The 18,751-nt window shown below is 57.9% G+C and overlaps 1 protein-coding gene and 1 long non-coding RNA gene across 4 annotated transcripts in view; both read right to left on the bottom strand.

The window, feature by feature from the left end:
* The window catches only part of CHLSN (cholesin), a 131,132-nt gene that overhangs the window by 16,736 nt on the left and 95,645 nt on the right, over nt 1-18,751 (bottom strand). Inside the window, exon 1 of one of the 3 annotated variants that reach the window (XM_008018886.3) lies at nt 9,182-9,319. The exons of the other annotated variants lie outside the window; for them this stretch is intronic. The gene's annotated coding sequence lies outside the window, so the exon portion shown is untranslated. Of the gene's footprint in view, nt 1-9,181; nt 9,320-18,751 lie in introns of those variants that run through there. 3 annotated transcript variants of the gene reach the window in all.
* On the bottom strand, nt 7,124-9,173 carry LOC119622702 (uncharacterized). The gene is made up of 2 exons (XR_005239283.2): nt 8,096-9,173; nt 7,124-7,999 (listed from the first exon to the last, which is right to left on the bottom strand). It is a non-coding gene; the product is annotated as an uncharacterized lncRNA (long non-coding RNA).

Raw genomic sequence — 18,751 nt, 5'->3', positions numbered from 1 at the left:
CCAATGTCCAAGGTTCTGAATTTTCCTAAGTGACGACCGTGAACATCACATGCACAGAAAAGAGCCCCGAGAAGGGTATGTCGGCCGCCGGCCACGGCAACGTTTGGGTTGGTCTCACCTTGTCCCGGCCTGAGCCCGGCTCTCAGATCCCAGCACCGATTCCGTCTACAGCCCCTTCTTCCCCGCGGGTCCTCCCTGCCCTGCAGGGATGTGCTGACCCAGCGCACTGAGCACAGGGGTGCAAGCTGTGCGGTGAGAGCCCCGGGGCTGGGAGGAGCAGGCAGCCTTGGTCCAGCAGGTCCTGTGTGGGGGCCGCGTCTCCAGGCAGGGCCTGACAGGACTGCTGTGGGCTCTGAGAACAGCCCGAAAGGACAGTGACCCCTGCCCAGTCTCTCCAGCCTGGGAATGAGCCTCCCCAGCCACGGCCTCACAACAGGGAGATGCGACGGGAAGTGGCTTTGGTGGCTCCTGGGTCCCTGCTAAATTGTGGCGGAGGGGAGTGCCAGGGGGTGAGGAAAGAGAGGAGTCAGGAAGAGGCGTGGGCTCCCTGTCCCCTGGGCGTGAGAGCAGGTGTGGGCTCCCTGTACCCCTGGGTGTGACAGCAGGTGTGGGCTCCCTGTCCCCCGGGTGTGACAGCAGGTGTGGGCTCCCTATCCCCCACGTGTGAGAGCAGGCGTGTGTGGGGGGCTGGGGGTGAGGAAAGAGAGGTGGGGTCAGGAAGAGGCCTCAGGTCTTCGTCAACCTGAGGCTCAGGGAGGAACTTGCAAGTCCCTGTCTCATGAGCAGGGTTTGGGCCATCGGGAGACCCTGCGGAGGCTGGGCTCATGCGAGCTGTCAGCTGCCAGTGCCCGCAGGCATCCACGCTGCTCTGGATTCAGGATTTAGAAAAAGTCCTCTGTTCCAGCCAGACCTTCCCGTGTCCCCCCAAGTCTAAGGGAGCAGAGCCTTCGCCTAAGAAAGGAGGGCAGAGTGGGGAGACCCAGGGCTGACCAGAAGGCAGGGAGGGGACGAAGGGCTGACCCAGAAGAGCAGGGAGGACCCAGGACTGACCCAGAGGATTGGGGGGACCCAGGACTAACCCAGAAGGTCAGAGGGACTGAAGCTGCAGCCTGTGTGGCCCCTAATGCCCGGCCCTCATGGAGGCACCAAGGCAGGAGTGTGTCCTGACACCTGGCCTGAGCGTCCTTGGTGGGCAGCTCCTCACCCACAGTGAAGCGAGGCCAAAGGCTGAGTGCTGACCGTCACTTTCTTTCCTCCGGAGGCCCCTCTGCGAGCAACGCCCATGTGACGCGAATGTCACCTGACCAGACGGAAATACTCCTGGCCGGGGCCCTGCAGTGACCTTGGACCAGCATCTGTCTGGGCGGGACTGTCCAGTGTCTGAGGTGTCACATGAGGATCCCAGACAAAACACGCTCCCCCTCCGGTGTCACGCCAGCACACACCAGTGCACAGCAGCACACGCCACTGCACAGCAGCACACACCAGTGCACGCCAGCGCACAGCAGCACCCACCCACGCACCTTGGTCTTCTGTGCATTTCATTGAGGGTGTGGGGTCTGTGGAGAGCCCAGACCACCCAGAAGCCTCGTGTCTGAGAGTCACGCACGCCCAGTGCACCTCAAGCTGTGGGCGTCGGGCCACTGCCTCTGGCCCCAGGCTCAGGCTCCCTGGGGAAGCAGTGGCCTTGTCGGAGGAGAGATGGGCAGAGAAAGGACCCATTGTCTCTCAGAGGGAAGATAAAGAGCTCCCTGCTCAAATCGGAGCTGCAGGGAAGGACGCCACCAGCCCGGCCTGCCATGCCCTGCTGTGCGGGTGAAGGGGTCACCCGGCCTGGACCCCGTCCAGTAGACGTGCAGGGGACAGTGTCAGTGAGGCAGGTGCTGCTGTCCTACAATGCCAGCCGGGTGACGGGGCCAGGGCTCCAGTGTTGCTGTGTCAGGCCCTTGGGGAGCATCCCTGGATCGCAGGGGAGGTGGGGAGGGCTCCGCACAGCGGGGTGGAGGACAGCAAGACAGCTGCACACCCTTCTGCACCTCCTTCTCGGGAAACAAGCCACGGACTCAACACTTACAAACTTTCCCAAGGAGGGGAGACTTCTCTGGTGGGATCTCGTGTAGAGCCCCAACATGTGAAATGACTGCTGTGGGCAGCTGCAGACGGCGAGGTACAAGCTTCTCCGCCCCCGCCCCCAACTGCACACAAGGCCAGGCGCTCTGGGGCCCAGCGTCCAGGGCTCAAAACCGCATGCGCAAATTCCTGGACTCAAGCCACGTGCCCTTCTGCGGGGGGAGACTGGGTTTTGGGGTGCAAACGTGAGTCCTGGGGAGCAGGAGCCCGAGGGGCACCTGGGGCAGCTCCCCCGGCCTGGGTCACGCGGTTCGATCCAGGAAAGCAGAAGTCCCTCGGCACACCCGGGTGACGGTGACGACGGCCCACAGGCGTGGGGCCTGGATCACACTGGACAGGCCGTGTCCTGGTGCACTCGAGGCCGCCTGGACAGGGCAACCAACGCTCAGTCCCCCAGGAGCCCCTCTGCACTGCCGGTGAGCCACGGTGGAGACGGCAGCTCAGGAGAGAAGGACGGGAACCCCGGACACATGCACATGGGACCTGTGTCACCCCACCCTGCCCCCCGTCCCACGACGACAGATGTAGGCCTGCGGGGAGGCATGTCCCCACCCACCAGCGCCTCCCGGACCATGAGTTCCTCTGTCTCCTGCATCGCCTCAGGCCCCAACCAGGAGTTCCAAGGTCAGGAGCCCGGACCCACGTCCCACGTCCCACAGCCCTCTCATGGGGCACCTGTGGGGATTCTGTTCCAGTTTAAAGAAAACCTTAATCAGATTTATTACCCCAATTATTAGAATTCCATAGCGTTAACTCACAGTAGTAAACTGCTTTTTCTGAGAAACAAGAGTTTTTTAAATTAAGCCTTTTGAGGCAACTACAGGCGACAGCCGTCATGAGGGAACATGGGACGCCCACGTGCCCTCCACCACCTCCTCCCAGGGCAACCCTCACAGAGTAGCCAAGACCACCTTCGGATCCGCACTGTGAAATGACAGTCCCACGACCAACAGCATCGATGGGGTCTTCTTAATGATCAGAAACACACAGGGGATTAATTTACCGTTATTCCACAAAACACACAAGCTCTCAAATTCTTTAAAGGTGAATCCCCCCAACCGTCCTCCCTCCCATTACTTCCTCCCGAGGACACCAGTGGAACGTCCCACGCTCTCCCCCTTTCATGTTTATACTGATTAAAACACATCGTATCAGAAGCGCATAAAGTCCAGGCGCTGCTACAAAGTGTGACGTCTCCGCGGTGAGCTGGCCACTCTGGTCCCGGCGCAGACACTGGGGCGGGCGCCGGCTCTGTCGTCGAGGCGCTCACAGGCAGGCACACGTGAGCTCCTGGAGGACAGGGAGAGCGGCCGCCCCGCCCCTGCGGAGCATGGGACGCTTCCTGCCTCGGTGGTGTGGCAACGGGTGACGCCTGCCTGTGGCCCCTTTTCAGAAGGACGTTTTAAACGCATGAGGCCTGATGCACAGGCACAGGGAGATACATACGAGCAGATGTGGGCAGCCAAGTATTTATAGGGTCTGGTGGCTCCTGCAGCTGCAATATGGGCCAAGCGCAAGTGACGCGTGAGGTGTCCCCAACAGATGGCACGGGGAGCACCCACACCCGCCACTGCTGGGTCTGCGGAAGCTCGTGTCAGCTGGAGGTTAGTGAAGACACACAGGGGTTCATTCTCCACCCAGGTTCAAACTCCCTGAACTCACGAGACCCAGGCTGAAGACACGGACAGACTGCCAGCCCCAGCGCCCCTCTAACACCACACCTGAGGCCCCCTGGGAATCTGGGACCCCATGCAGGGTCCCCCGCAGGCTCCTTCCTAGGAAGGAGGCTCCTGCCCTACTCCACATTTCTCCCCATCCAAATTCCAACTCGTTCCAACTGGGCCCTGGAGAACATGACGAAGACCATGGGGCCCTCTTCCCAAGAAATACATACACACACGCACAGACACACACACACACACAGACACACACACAGACACACACACACACACACAGAGACACACACACACAGACACAGACACACACACACAGACACACACACAGACACACACAGACACACAGACACACACACACACAGACAGCAATGCCTCCACACACACACAGACACACACAGACACACACACAGACACACACACAGACACACACACACAGAGACACACACACACAGACACACACACACAGACACACACACACACACAGACAGCAATGCACTCCACACACACACACACACAGATACACAGACACACAGACACACACACAGACACACACACACACAGACAGCAATGCGCTCCACACACACACACACACACAGATACACAGACACACACACACACACACACACACAGAGCAATGCGCTCCACACACACACACACACACACACAGATACACAGACACACACCACACAGATACACAGACACACAGACACACACACACACAGACAGCAATGCACTCCACACACACACACACAGACACACACACACACAGACACACACACACACAGACACACACACACACAGACAGCAATGCACTCAGACCCCAATCCCTGGCAGCCTGACTCCTCGTTCTACAGAGAAGGCGTGAGGATCTCCAGGGCTGACTGCTCACATCTTGGCACATGTAGAAGGCAGGGCTGGAGCAGCGGCCCCTGCAGCCCAGGCCAGGGGACTGGAGGTCCTTCCACAGAGGCTTTTTCTTGTTGACACACGGTCTTGGTCTGTGGCCCAGGCTGGAGTGCAGCGGCACCATCACAGCTCACTGCAGCCTCGACCTCCTGGGCTCAAGCAATCCTCCCACCTCAGCCTCCCAAGTAGCCAGGACTATAGGCATGTGCCACCATGCCTGGCCAGTTTTTAAATTTTTTATAGAGATAGGACCAAGGCTGCTCTCAAACTCCTGGTCTGCAGTGATCCTTCCGGCCGGCTTCCCAAAGTGCTGGGATTACAGGTGTGAGCCGCGGTGCGTAGCCCCCACTTTCTTCTTAAAAATCCTGCGGCTTGGCTGACAGTGGGACTTGCCTCCCTACGCCCGCCTGGAGGAGCTCAGAAGCCGCAGCTCAAGGGGAGTCCTTGCCAGAGATGTGGGACCAGGAATGGGCTCCACAGAGCCCTGCCCGTGGGCTTCCTAAACAGCTTGAGTTCAGCCGCACACACCAACGATGCAGGCGGGTTGCAACAAACAGCAGGAAATGGACCCATGGGACAGGAGAGACGCAGGAGCCCCATAGGGGCAGGAGAGACATGGGAGCTCCAGGTGCCTTTGATAGCCAGTGCTGAATTTCGTGAGCAACATTAGAAACTTTTTATTCCTGCTTTTCTCTTAACCCAAGGGTGAAAATGGAAACCTGCGGTGTGGGGCAGTCTGCTAAACGCTAGGATGAGGGCAGGGAACGAGAGCCACCCTCCCCGCTGCCACCTGGCCCTCAAGAGTCTTCCCAGGGGCTCTCCAGTTTCAGCCCCTCCTCACTGAGTCAGACAGTGCTGCCGGCCTGGACGGGAGGGAGACCCAGGCTGGAGTACAGAGGAGCACTTTCTATAAAGATCAGATCAGCTTTCTGGAAACAAAAAGCCCCAAGAACCTGCGAACGGCTATTTAGACTTGATGCACACGCCACCATTTCACAGGTGTCCATTCCCCAGCACCACGCGTGCCCATCCCCGGCCGGAGCACGCTCTTCCGTGTGGAAGACAAAAGGAGCAGACAGAAGACAACCCCGGGGAGCTGGGGGAGCAGGTGGGGGCTCCTCCCACACTCCTGGTCTGTTCTAGTCGGAGGTGTCACAAGGGAATGTGTGGTGATGCAGCCGATGGGGACACGGGGCAAATGCGCCCCCTTCACCCCACACCTGCCCAGCCAGAAGGAACCAGTCAGCAGCTAGCAGCAGCTCAGTCCTGACTGCTGGAGACCCAGGCCCAGGGGCAGGCAGGTTGCGATCTGCTGCTCTGGGCCTGGAGGCAGTTGTGGGCCAGGGTGGAGGCCCGAGAAGCCAGGTACCTCCCCCCAGAGCTCTGCAGGGGCCAGTCTGCTTAGGCTATCAGCTTCATCACTGGGGTGGCGGCTGCTAAGAGTGAAGCCTGTACTTGGTACCTCAGGAACCTAAATAAGAACCACTCCCTGTTCCAAGGATCCTAGGTGGGCGGAGGACGAGAAGCAGCTGAGCCTACAGGGTGTAGGAAACTCACTGGGGTGTGGGTGCTAGGGACCTGGGTTTGGTGCTGTACTGAGCAAGCCTGTTGGTGGGGGGACAGTGCTGGCAGTGAGTGAGGAGGTGCACAAATCAGGTTGGGGACGGGGACTCTGTCCTGGCACCACTGGGGCACAGGACACTGGCTCAGGTGTCAGCTGAGGACCCCCCATTGTAGGCGAGGGGCTCACAGCCGCTGAGGCCTGTGGACACGGCTTTGTGTACTCTGAGGTCACAGAGCACAAGAGGTTGGGGGGTGCGATGCGGACCGACCTCGCCTGTCCAGGAGGAATGGGGCTGGTAACAGAGCCCTGTAGCCACTCAGCACTGGCAGAGGTTGTGTGGCTCCCCAGTGGAGCTGAGGGCTGGTGTTTCCTGCTCCGTATTCCCCTGTGCTCTGGAAACTCCTGCATCGCAGCTTCGGGCCCTTCACTGCCTCCCTTGGGCCTCCAGAGGCAGGCTAGGGTCCTCTCCTTTCTCAACCTCTACGGCCAGTGTCTGCCACAGGACGGACACCCACCAGGGCACTGCCTGGGATGGAGGGCTCCCTTCTGCCCTGGCTGGGTGGGCCGTGCAGCAGCTGAAGCTTCAGCTGCCGTGGAGGGAACAGTGAACTGGGCAGAAGCAGAAGCGAGCCTCCTGGAACTCCTGACCCCAGATCCCAGAGGCCCTGCCCCCTTGTCACCTCCCAGAATGTCGGCAAGGCCTCTGGGTGACCTTCACCCACATCCACATCCAGGGGAGTGACACAGGCCCCTAGGCTCCGGCTCCCCACTGAATGGCAGCTTTGTATCCACACGTGTGGCTGGGCGGCTCTAATTTGAACTTAGACATACAGATGCTGTCTAACGATTCACGACACTTCTCGTTTATTTCCCTACTATTGGGCCAGTTGAGGGTGGAGCCCAGCTGCACCTGGCACCGCTGAAGAGTCCACGCGAGCAAGCGCTCCGGCTGCTGGGCGGACAACAGCTGACCTGGGAGGCAAGGGTCCGGCAGGGCAGTGCTTCTGTGTTGCCAGAGGCTGTGCTGCAGCTCCCTGCCAGGGCCACGTCCTTCCTAGCTGTGAGAACACGAACCTGCCTCAGCTTCCCTGTGGAGGCCGCCGATAACTAGCAGTCGGAGGCAGTGTTGTTTCTAAGCCGGGAAGGCAGCTCCCGCAGGGGCAGCAGGGGCAGGGCTGAGCAGCCGCTAAGCACAGGGGCGGCCAACCACACAAAGCCTGCTTCTCAACCGCTCGCAGGAAAGCGGCTCGCACTTGCTCCCCTTTCTTCAATGCTGATTCTGCCACTTTACTGAAAATCACGTTATTAACGTTTGAAAAACATATGGGAAACGTGCAAAGACATCCACGCCCCTCAGTCACTGCGGCTCCAGCACCTGGCTCCGAAGCCTGTGCAGAAGGCGAGGCTCCCGCGGCGCCCGAGAGGGCCTGGCATGCTCCCCGTGGAGAGAACCAAGCTACTCCGCACGTGGATTTTCTAGCGCGCAGCCCACTTCACCAGGCAGCCTCTGTGCTTCATCCTGCCGGCGTGACAGGTGTGCTCTGTAGTGTCAGGAAACTGCAGCGCTTTGAGTGTAAACTGAAAACAGCAAAACTACATTCTCATCTCAGTGGCCCCTTCCTTCTCCCCCCGAGGTCACCTGGGCCCGGAGGCACAGCACCAGCCGTGCAGGAGCCTCGAAGATGTTTGAGCGACGGGAAAAAAACAAAACATGGTACCGCCTCTAAAATGAGGAAATGACAGAATCAAAATTAAATGTCCGTGAAGTGGATCATTACGTCAATTTTGTTAGTTGTTACACATAGTTGAAAACACTCACATTTGGGAACTACGTATGCGTTAGGTTTTCTCACTCCGCCACAGCTCTTCAGCGAACACAACGAATTCATAAAACTCACACTCAATTCGGTGAGTTACTCATAGCCAAAGGACTCTGAAGCAACGGTCACCATTCCGGGTCACCATTCCTGCCGTCTCTGCAGCCCCCTGAGGCCCAGCCGCAGGCTCGGCAGCCCCGCCCGCGTGTCTGTGCGGACGCCTGGACGCCGCAGCTGAGGACGCGCCGAGGACACAGCGCAGGACCAGCGCGGGGCCGCCACCTGCCCGGGCCACCGCCTCCTCCGAAGATAGAAGACCCGCTCCACACACCTCTGCGCTCGCCCACCCACCCAAACCCGGCTGACCCCGACGCAGCAGCGCAGCCTCTGGAAGGAGCTGCCGGCCCGCTCCGCCGTCCTCAGGAAGGCTCCCGAGTGAAGCTAACCCGACTGTTTTCATTATGAGTGTTTGCTTTAGCGGACGCAGCTTCGCACTAGCACCCACCGCGCCACGGGGGCCGCCTCGCCCCAGACAAGAAAGCCCCGGGCTTCCGGGCGCCCGATGGGATCCTCTCCCCCGGCACAGGGAGGGGCGAGGCGGCGCTGCGGGCGACACAGGTCCTCCCAGGGGTCACGAGGCGGCCGGCGACTCTAGACCACCCGGGGTCCTCAGAGCTCGTGTCTCCCGCGGGGGCTGCTGCATCGCGGCTGGGGGCCCGGCCCCCCCCCACAGCGCAGGGGTGCGCGGCCGGTTGCAGGGGCGCTCGAGGGGTCGCAGCGCCTGCAGGGCCTGGACCCCCACCCCGCCACCCGCGGTCCGGCCCTGCGCCCCCAGGGAGGGGAGGAGGCGCGGGACCGTCCAGGGCCTGCTCGGGGAACGGCGCGCAGCGCAGCCCCGAGAAGCGCTGCCCGGTCGGCCCGGGGTCTGTAGGGCGGAGCGGGGCCCGCAGCAGCGCCCGGACGCCACGGCCTCCCGCGGGAGCGCCCACCTGTCGCCGCGGGGCGGGGCTGGAGCAGGGCCAGTCCCTTTCCCTCCCCTCTTCTCCCCTCCTTGCAGCCCTGGTCCGGCCGCGGCCCCGAGCACTGACCTCTGCCCCGGTTGTCAGGTCCCGCGGGCACGTACGGCGCCGGGGCAGGGATGCGGCAGCAGTGCGCACCGCGGGGTCCGCACCTCCAGCAGCCGCAGCGCCCCCGCACTGCGCATGCCCGGCCGGCCCGGCGCGGCTAGAACCAGATCCAGCCGGCTGGACGGTGACGCCAGCTCGCCTGCGGGGGCGGGACCTCGGCGTGGGGGTGGGAGAGCGGGGGCGGGGCTTCGGCGCTGGGAGGGCGGGGGTGGACCCTGCTGCAGCCCCACCGCCCCTCCGACGAGGGAGCTCTGGCCGTCCCGAGCCTTCGGTCCAACTGTGCGACCGGCGTGGAGAGCGCACCCCCTCCCCCGTGCAGTGTCGCTGCACGTACTTGCCTCTGACCGCCCCCCACCCAGCCCCCATCGTCCCCCTACTTCTCTCATCTCCCCCATCTGCCTCCATTATCTTATCTCCCCCAATCTGTCCCCATAGACCCATCTCCCCCAGTCTGTCCCCATCTCCCCTAGTCTGCCCCACCTCCCCCAATCTCCCCCTATCGCTCCCCGAATCTGACTCCATGCCCCTCATCTCCCCCAATCTGCCCCCATCTTCCCCAGTCTGCCATCTCCCCAATCTGCCCCATCTCTCCCCAATCCGTGTCCCCCATCTCCCTCAATCTGCTCCCATCTTCCCCAATTTGCCATCTCCCCCAGTCTGCCATCTCCCCAGTCTGCCCCTCTCTCTCCCCCAATCTGACTCTATGTCCCTCATCTCCCGTAGTCTGCCCCATCTCCCCCAGTCTGCCCCTATCTCTCCCCCAGTCTGACTCCACGTCCCCCCATCTCCCGCAGTCTGCCCCCATCTCCCCTGTCCAGGCCCTGCAGGCAGGAGCCTAGCTCTGCCATGGCATCCACGTGTTCAGCAAAGAGGAGGTGCTCAAAACCGACTGGCTGAATCCAGGCATGAGTCACACCGCCTTTTCCTTACCACACAGAGGGCGTCTAGATCTCTTCTGGCTTGTGTGTTCCCTGCCCTGGGACTACAGCTGCAGATCAATTTTTTTGCTTGTTTGTTTTTGGAGATAGGGTCTTGCTCTGGTACCCAGGTCAGAGTGCAGTGGCACCATCAGAGCTCACTGCCGCCTTAACCTCCTGGGCTCAAGTGATTCTCCCACTTCGGCCTTCCAAGTAGCTGGGACTACAGGAGTGCACCACCGTGTCCTGCTAATGTTTTAATGTTTTGTAGAGACGGGGTCTCACTATGTTGCCCAGGCTGGTTACGAAATTGTGGGCTCAAGTGATCCTCCTGCCTTGGCCTCCAAAAGTGTGGGGATTACAGGTGCACCACCATGCCCACCCTAATTTTTAATTTTTGGAGACGGGGTCTCACTATGTTGCATGGCATAGGAGGCTGGAACTCCTAGGCTCATGTGATTCTCCTGCCTCGGCCTCCCAAAGCATTGACTGGGATTACAAGCATGCAGCACGGTGCCTGACCTGCCTTGCAGGTCAATTTTATGGTGCAGGGAGCCACACTGGCCACCCAGAGCACAGTGAGCCCGGAGGTTGGGCTTAGACTCCCTCCCAAGGCGTCAGGGTCTGAAACACACTGTGCTCTGGCTGCGGAGCCTGCTCTAGAGGCCACCCCCGCCTGGGGAGAGGGTGTGGGCGCCCCAGTCCCCTGCTGAATGAGGATCTGCAAGGCAGGAGTCAGGCCTGGGGCTGGCTGTGTTTTCCTCCTGGCTGTTTCACCACCTCCGGGCCTGTCCCCAAGCGGAGGCCTGCTCCATGGTGGCAGCCAGGCAGGCAAGGGGGGACTGGAGGCCTCCTGGAGCTGGTGGACACGAGGAGGCCAGGAAGGGATGGCCTGCCCACTGCCCACAGCCCCTACACAGCAGTGCTTCCGGTTTAGCGTCTCTGCCGCTGGTGTCCGCACCCCCCTTTCACAGAGAAGGAAGCGTGTGCTCAGTCACCGGTTTCACGAGAGGGACTCAATTCTGGGCCTTCTGAGCCCCAGTGTGTCTCCAGCATGAACGCGCCAGCCCATACAGTCAACCGCCTCCACGTACGCGCCAACCCTGCGCATCCACCCGTCTTCCCGAACGCGCCAACCCACGCATCCACCCGCCTCCACGAACAGGCCAACCCTGCTCATCCGCTGTCTTCACCAGCGCACCAACCGGCACAGCCACCCGTCTCCACACCTGAGCCCGGGGACCAGGTTTCTTCTCCCCATAGTTCTGTGTGGGTGGCTCTGGGCTGCTTTGAGAGACACGGGCAAAAGCATGAGCAGGAGAAGCTGTCCTGGCAGTGGGGTGCAGTTCCCCAGGCTGGGCCACCAGCCCCACAGGGACAGGGAGTCGGTGCTGGCTGATGACCCGTGGCCCCCAGGGGCTTCACTCCACTCCATCTCATGCTTCCAGCCACCACGCTCTTTGCACTTCACAGAGGGGGAACTGAACCCAGCAAAGGTGGACACGTACTACCAGCTGCTACGCTTTCCTAGGTTCTGCCCAGTGACTCGCCTGTGGGGCTGTGCTGTCTCCCAACCCCCGAAGCCACACATAGGCTTGTGGCATTGGGCAGGTGGGGCTCCCTCCGGTTAGGTGGGACTCTCCCCAGGCAGGTGGGGCTCCCTCTGGGCAGGTGGGACTCTCCCCGGACAGGTGGTGCTCCCTTTGGGTAGGTGGGACTCTCCCCGGACAGGTGGTGCTCCCTTTGGGTAGGTGGGACTCTCCCCAGGCAGGTGGGACTCTCCCCGGGCAGCTGGGGCCCTCCCAGGCAGGTGCCACCATGCCTGCTTTCCCACAATCCACAACCCTGGGCGCCAACACAGAGCAGCAGGTGCAGGGCTGCTTACTGCACCGGCACATCCAACCACCTAAATGAATGCACCAGTCCACACATCCACCCAGGCTCGACTGAGGGCCCCTTGTACCTAGTACAGTCTCAGGGGTGGAGTAGCCAGGAGGGAGCCCTCCCTCTGCCTTGGCTTGAAGCATCAGTGGCCAGTGGTCCAGACTGAGACTCTAGAGCCCCCTCCCCCAGCAGCTCGGCAGGTCCTGGCCAGGAGGAGGGGCCAAGAGGGGAGGAAGGCACCCCAGAGAGCTGGTGAGCTGCTTCCGTATATGGGATGCTGTTCTACGTGCTACGGGTCTGGACAGAACAAGACAAAGATGCATGTCTATGGAGAGGCTACGCTGAGGCTGTAATAATATTGAAGAGAAAAATTAAGGGTAGGCTTATTTTCTGAGATTGAAAATGGCTGGGGGAGGAAGGAAGTCAGGGAACAGCACCATAGGTGGCTCCTGGGCAGAGACCAGAGACCTGCAGGGAGGGCAGAATGGCCCAGGTGGGGGGATGGCCGGCAAGCACCGCCCGGGGAGGGGGCCGAGAGTACAGTGTGGCTGTGGGGACGTGCCGAGGGGGTGAGAGCAACCTGGTCACCAAACCTTCCCCAGGTAATAAGAATTAGCCTTCGAAACCCGGGCCCAGGCACCGAGGCCATGTGGAGCATTCTGAGTCATTCAAGAAAGACATAACTATGTCCGGCACATTCTTTTAATTAACCACCCTGCTCCGGTGGTCAGCGGACCCCACTTTCCAGACATGCCACGCCCCAAACAACGCAGGGTAAATGGGCCCCAGATCCAGAGAACTGCTCCCGGCCCACAGGGCTGCCCGAACATGTCCCTCGCACTCGGCCCGCCTGAAAATAAGGTCTCTGAGATGGAACCTGGGGCTGGGGATGAAGCCCCCGCAGGTGGATCTACTGTTGGACAGAGCAGAGAAGGTGCCACGGAGGGCCTCGGTGAGGCTCCTGGCTGCCGAATCACTCTCGTAGCATCACAAGAATCCACTGCGGGGGTGTGAGGCCCAGGGGGCCCCAGTGAGCGGAGGCCACAGCCACCCACCCCCACCGCCAAGCATGCCCAGGTGACAGTAGCGCCCTTGGGCTGCTCCAGTCCGTCCACGAGAGGCAGCAGCAGGAAAACCACACCATCAGCAGGTCCCGAAAACACGAGGAGGCATTGCCAGAAAAGCGCGATGCTAGGGTACTGCACGTACGTGGGCAGCGACTCTGCCCCAAGCATCCTTCCTCCAGCCCAATCTCACCGTCTGCCTGACCAATCCTGCACGCTCCTCGCTACCCTGCCGGGATACCCCCTCTCTGGGAAACCTGGGGGCCCCGGGGAGCTGGAGGACCTCTCCTCTGTGCACTCGCAGTGCTGACACAGGCCTCGGAGAGTCTCGGCAAGTCCGTTACACACTGAAAGAAGAGTTAGCACTACCTTGATACGAGGGAACACGGCCCAGCTCAGTCTGTGAAGCTAGGTATAACCCTGATACCAAAACCAGATAAAAACAAAACTATGGACTAATATCCCTCAAAAATATGGATGCAAACTTTCTACTCAACAACATGGAAAAGAGCCACACCCCACGCGTGACAAGTAGAGTTTACTCTAGAGGCAGGAAGCTGGTTCACTATTTTTATTTTATTTTTTTTGAGACAGAGTCTTGCTCTGTCGCCCAGGCTGGAGTGCGGTAGCGTGATCTCCGCTCACTGCAAGCTCCGCCTCCCAGGTTCACGCCATTCTCCTGCCTCAGCCTCCCGAGTAGCTGGGACTACAGGTGCCCGCCACTATGCCCGGCTAATTTTTTGTATTTTTAGTAGAGACGGGGTTTCACCGTGTTAGCCAAGACGGTCTTGATCTTCTGACCTTGTGATCCGCCCGCCTCGGCCTCCCAAAGTGCCGGGATTACAGGCGTGAGTCACCGCGCCTGGCCAGCTGGCTCACTATTTAAAAATCCATCGGGCTGTGTGCGGTGACTCATGCCTGTAATCCCAGTACTTTGGGAGGCCGAGGCGGGCGGATCACCCGAGGTCAGGAATTCGAGATCAGTCTGACTAACATGGAGAAACCCCATCTCGACTGAAAACACAAAAATTAGCCGGGCATGGTGGCGCACGCCTGTAATCCCAGCTGCTAGGGAGGGTGAGGCAGGAGTTTGAACCCGGGAGGCGGAGATTGCAGTGAGCCGAGATTGCGCCACTGCACTCCAGCCTGGGCAATAAGAGTGAAACTCCGTCTCAAAAAAAAAAAAAAAAAAAAAATCAGTCAATAGGATGCATCCTATCAACAGGCTACAGAAGAAACACCACGTGGTCACATCAACTGCTGCAGGGGGTATGTGACAAAGTTCAAGACCCACGCGTGATAAACACCCAGGAAATCAGTAACGGAGGTGCCTCCTGAGCGAGATAAGGAGCATCTGCAGACGCTCCTCCAAGGCCAGGAACAGGGCAAGGGTGTCCACCCTCCCACTGTCCCCACTGCTGTCCAACATCGGGCTGGCCGGGGCAACAGGGCAGGAAAAGGACCAGAAAGGAAGAAAGATAACACTCTGTATTTGCAAGCGGCATGACCGTTGATGCAGGAAATCTCAGATAATCTACAAAATAAATCCTGGGACTGTGAGTTCAGAAGGTGCAGGACCACAGACAGGGAGCCGGCGGTGGGCTCACGCAGGACCACAGAGAGTCAGGGAGCCGGCGGTGGGCTCGCGCAGGACCACAGACAGGGAGCCGGCGGTAGGCTCGCGCAGGACCACAGACAGGGGGCCGATGGTGGGCATGGGCAGGACCACAGACAGTCGGAGCCGAAACTGGCCTTCCCGCGCTAACACCACCTACGACTGCTCACCAACAAGGAAATGCTTAACTGTAAATCTAACAAAAACCTGTATGGGACTTAAAACTCTGAAAACCACAAGACACTGATGAAAGAAACTTTGAAGAATCCAAATAAATGGAGACAGACATTGTGTTAATGGACAGAATGGACAGCATAGTCAAGACATAAATTCTCCCAAAATTGAGGTTCAGGTTTAATGCAACTCCTACCATAAATTTCAGGGTTTTTTGTTTTTTTGTTTTTTTTCCCCTGTAGGTAAAGACAAGAGTATTCTAAAATGTATATGGAAAAGCAAATTAACAAGGATAGCTAAAACAGCGCTGAAAAAGGATGACCAGAAAGAACTGCGTGCCTGATTTTGGGTCATGGGACAGCTGTGGTGCGGCACGGGCAGTGGGAGACACACAGAGGAACAGGGAACAGTGAACCCAGCAGGTGCCCCATGTTAGCAATGTGATTTTTTCGAAATTTTATTTTAGGTTCAGGGGTACCTGTGCAGGTTTGTTATACAGAAAAACTTGTGTCCTGGGGGTCATTGTATAGATTATTTCATCACCCAGGTGCTGAGCCTAGTACTCATTAGTTACTTTTCGCCTTCTCTCCCTCTTCTCACCTTCCACCCTCCTTTCCCTCCTCCCACCTCCAGCCTCAAGTTCACTCCTGTGTCTGTTGTTCCTTCTTTGTGCTCATGAGTTCTCCTCATTCAGCTCCCACTTATAGTGAGGACATGTGGTATCTGGTTTTCTGTTCCTGACTTAGTTTGCTAAGGATATGGTCTCCAGCTCCATCCATGTTCCCAGAAGACAAACTCTCATTCTTTTTAATGGCTGCATAGTATTCCATGTATGTACTACATTTTCTTTTCTTCTTTTTTTTTCTTTTGAGACGGAGTCTTGCTCTGTCGCCCCGGCTGAAGTGCAGTGACGCGATGTCTGCTCACTGCAAGCTCTGCCTCCCGGGTTCATGCCATTCTTCCGCCTCAGCCTCCCAAGTAGCTGGGACTACAGGCGCCCACCACCACACCTGGCTAATTTTTTTTTTTTCTGTATTTTTAGTAGAGATGGGGTTTCACCATTCACAGGATGGTCTCCATCTCCTGACCTTGTGATCTGCCCGCCTCAGCCTCCCAAAGTGCTGGGATTACAGGCATGAGCCACCGTGCCTGGCAATGTACCACATTTTCTTCATCCAATCTGCCTTTGGTGGCATTTTGGCTGGTGTCACGTCTTTGCGACTGAACAACGCCAGGCTGGTGTCACCTCTTTGCGACTGTGAACAGCGCTAGGCTGGTGTCACCTCTTTGCGACTATGAACAGCGCCAGGCTGGTGTCACGTCTTTGCAACTGAACAGCGCCAGGCTGGTGTCACCTCTTTGTGACTGTGAACAGCGCCAGGCTGGTGTCATGTCTTTGCGACTGAACAGCGCCAGGCTGGTGTCACCTCTTTGCGACTGTGAACAGCGCCAGGCTGGTGTCACCTCTTTGCGACTGTGAACAGGGCTGCAGTGCACATTCGCATGCATGCGTCTTTATGGTAGAAAGAGTTATGTTCCTTTGAGTGTATGTAAACCCAGTAACGGAGCAATCAGATTTCTGACAAAGTTTGTAAAAAAAAAAAATCTCCAATTCCATGGAGACAGAAATCTTTTCAACAAATGGTGCTGCAACAACGGGACGTCCACAGGAAAACAATAAACCTCGAACCAAAGAAGATTTACAGATGGCAAATAAGCATGGGGCCAGATGCCCCACATCCTTCCATGCGAGGGAGTGCCCATGAAAACGGCAGTGAGGTACCATACACCTGTCACGATGGTCCAAATCCAGACACTGACATCACCAAATGCGGACGAGGATGTGGAGCAACAGGAACGCACTCATCGCTGTGGGAAGCGACTGCAAAATGGCACAGCCACTTTGGAAGTCAGTTGGTGGTTGCTTAAAAAGTAAGCAAAATCTTGCCACAGCATTCAGCAAATGTGTCCCTTGCTATTCACCCACATGAACTAAAAATTTAGGCTCACAAGAAAACCTGCACACAGATATTTCAAGCAGCTTTATTCATAACTGCACAGATTGGAAGCAACCAAGATGCCCTTCCGTAGGGGAGTGGGTAACCGTAGTCCATCCAGACAGCACTAAAAAGAAAGGCTCTGTCATGCCGTGAAAAGACATGACCAAGTTTAACAGCATTCTGCGAAGTGAAAGGCGCCGGCTGAAAAGGTTGTGTGCTGTGGGATCCCACCGCATGACATTCTGGAACAGGTGCACCATGGAGCCAGGAAAGGGATCCGTGGTGGTCAGTGGTGGTCGGGAGGGAGGGATGAATGGGCGGTGCACAGGGCCCTCTTGGGGCAGTGAAGCTGCTGCGTATGGTGCTGTAACAGTGGATGCACGGTGGATATTCATTGATCAAAACCCACAAAGTGTGCCACACCAAGAGGGACCCCCTGTGAGCTGCGGACTTCGGGTGATCATGATGTGGCCGTGGAGGGTCATCACTGTTGCAAATGCGCTGCTCAGGATACAGGGTGTTGATAATGGGGGAGGCCGTGCATGTACTGGCGGGGTGTGTATGCAAACTCCATCATCTGCTCAGTGTTGCTGTGAACCTAATACTGCTCTTAAAAAAGAATCTATAAAACAAAACAAAAACGGCTGAGTGTGGTGGCACACACCTGTATTCCCAGCTGCTTGGGAGGCTGAGGTGGGCGGATCGCTTGAGGCCAGGAGTTCAAGACCAGTCTGGGCAACACAGTCAGACCCCCATCTCTGCAAAACACTTTAAAAATTAGAGAAGCATGGTGGCACGCACCTGTCCTCCTAGGTACTCAGAAGGCTGAGGGGTGAGGATCACTTGAGCCTGGGAGTTCGAGGCTAAAGTGAGCTATGATTGCACCACTGCATCCCAGCCTGCATGACAAGAGTGAGACCCTGTCTCAAAAACAACAAAAAAAACAAAACAACAACCTAAACCTCGCAAAAAATGAACTCAAATGGATCATCTATTTAAATATCAAATGTAAAACTGTAAAACTTTGATAAGAAAATGTAGGAGAAAATCTTTGGGATCTGGGAGTCATTGAGGAATTCTTAACCATGACACCAAAAGTAGATCCTTAAAATTAAAAAGAAAAAAAAAAAGGATAAATGAGCACCGAAATTAAACAGAAAAAAGCCTTTTCTCTGCATAACCCTCATTAAGAGGATGTAAGAGATAAGCTATGGACTGGAACAAAATATTTACAAACCACACGTATACAAAAGCCTAGCGTCTAGAACACATAAACAACGAGAAGGCACAGCTCGCAGCAGGGCTGGGAGGATGAGCAACGGCAGACGTGCCGGCTGCAGCCGTGCTCCATGAGTGAGTGGCTGCTGCACACCGGACCTCCAGCTGATGGTGCCTCCCGGGGTCAACCCGAGGCCAGAGGCTCCGCCGTACGCTGGAGACCCATGCTGGACACCTCCCACGTTCCTTGTAGGAACAGCTGCTTCTACAGAACGTGGAAAAGGTCCACGCTGGAAGCTGTGTGGATGGAATTTGGGAAGAGGGAATGGAGAGAGTGCAGGAGAGGGAGGGAGGCCCCTGCATGGCAAGGTGGTGGCCACGTGCTCCAGAGAAGAGGACCTGGGCTCTGTGCTCCGGGGAAGAGGACCTGGGCTCCGGGGAAGAGGACCTGGGCTCTGCGTTCCAGGGAAGAGGACCTGGGCTGTGCCCAGGCCCTCCACAATTCCTTACTAATGTTACTGCTGTTTACAGGGGCTCTGAACAACCTCAAGTTTTATTAATACATCCACAGTGTCAGACGTTACACGGTATCTCATTTATGCTAAGGCTCACGCTCATTTTATCATCTGTAACGTCAGGGTGTGCCTTATAACAAAGAA

The sequence above is a fragment of the Chlorocebus sabaeus genome, chromosome 28, assembly GCF_047675955.1.
Source record: "Chlorocebus sabaeus isolate Y175 chromosome 28, mChlSab1.0.hap1, whole genome shotgun sequence".
Classification (NCBI taxonomy): domain Eukaryota; kingdom Metazoa; phylum Chordata; class Mammalia; order Primates; family Cercopithecidae; genus Chlorocebus; species Chlorocebus sabaeus.
Note: the sequence above shows the minus strand (reverse complement) of the source record. Positions and strands in the feature narration are given on the sequence as shown.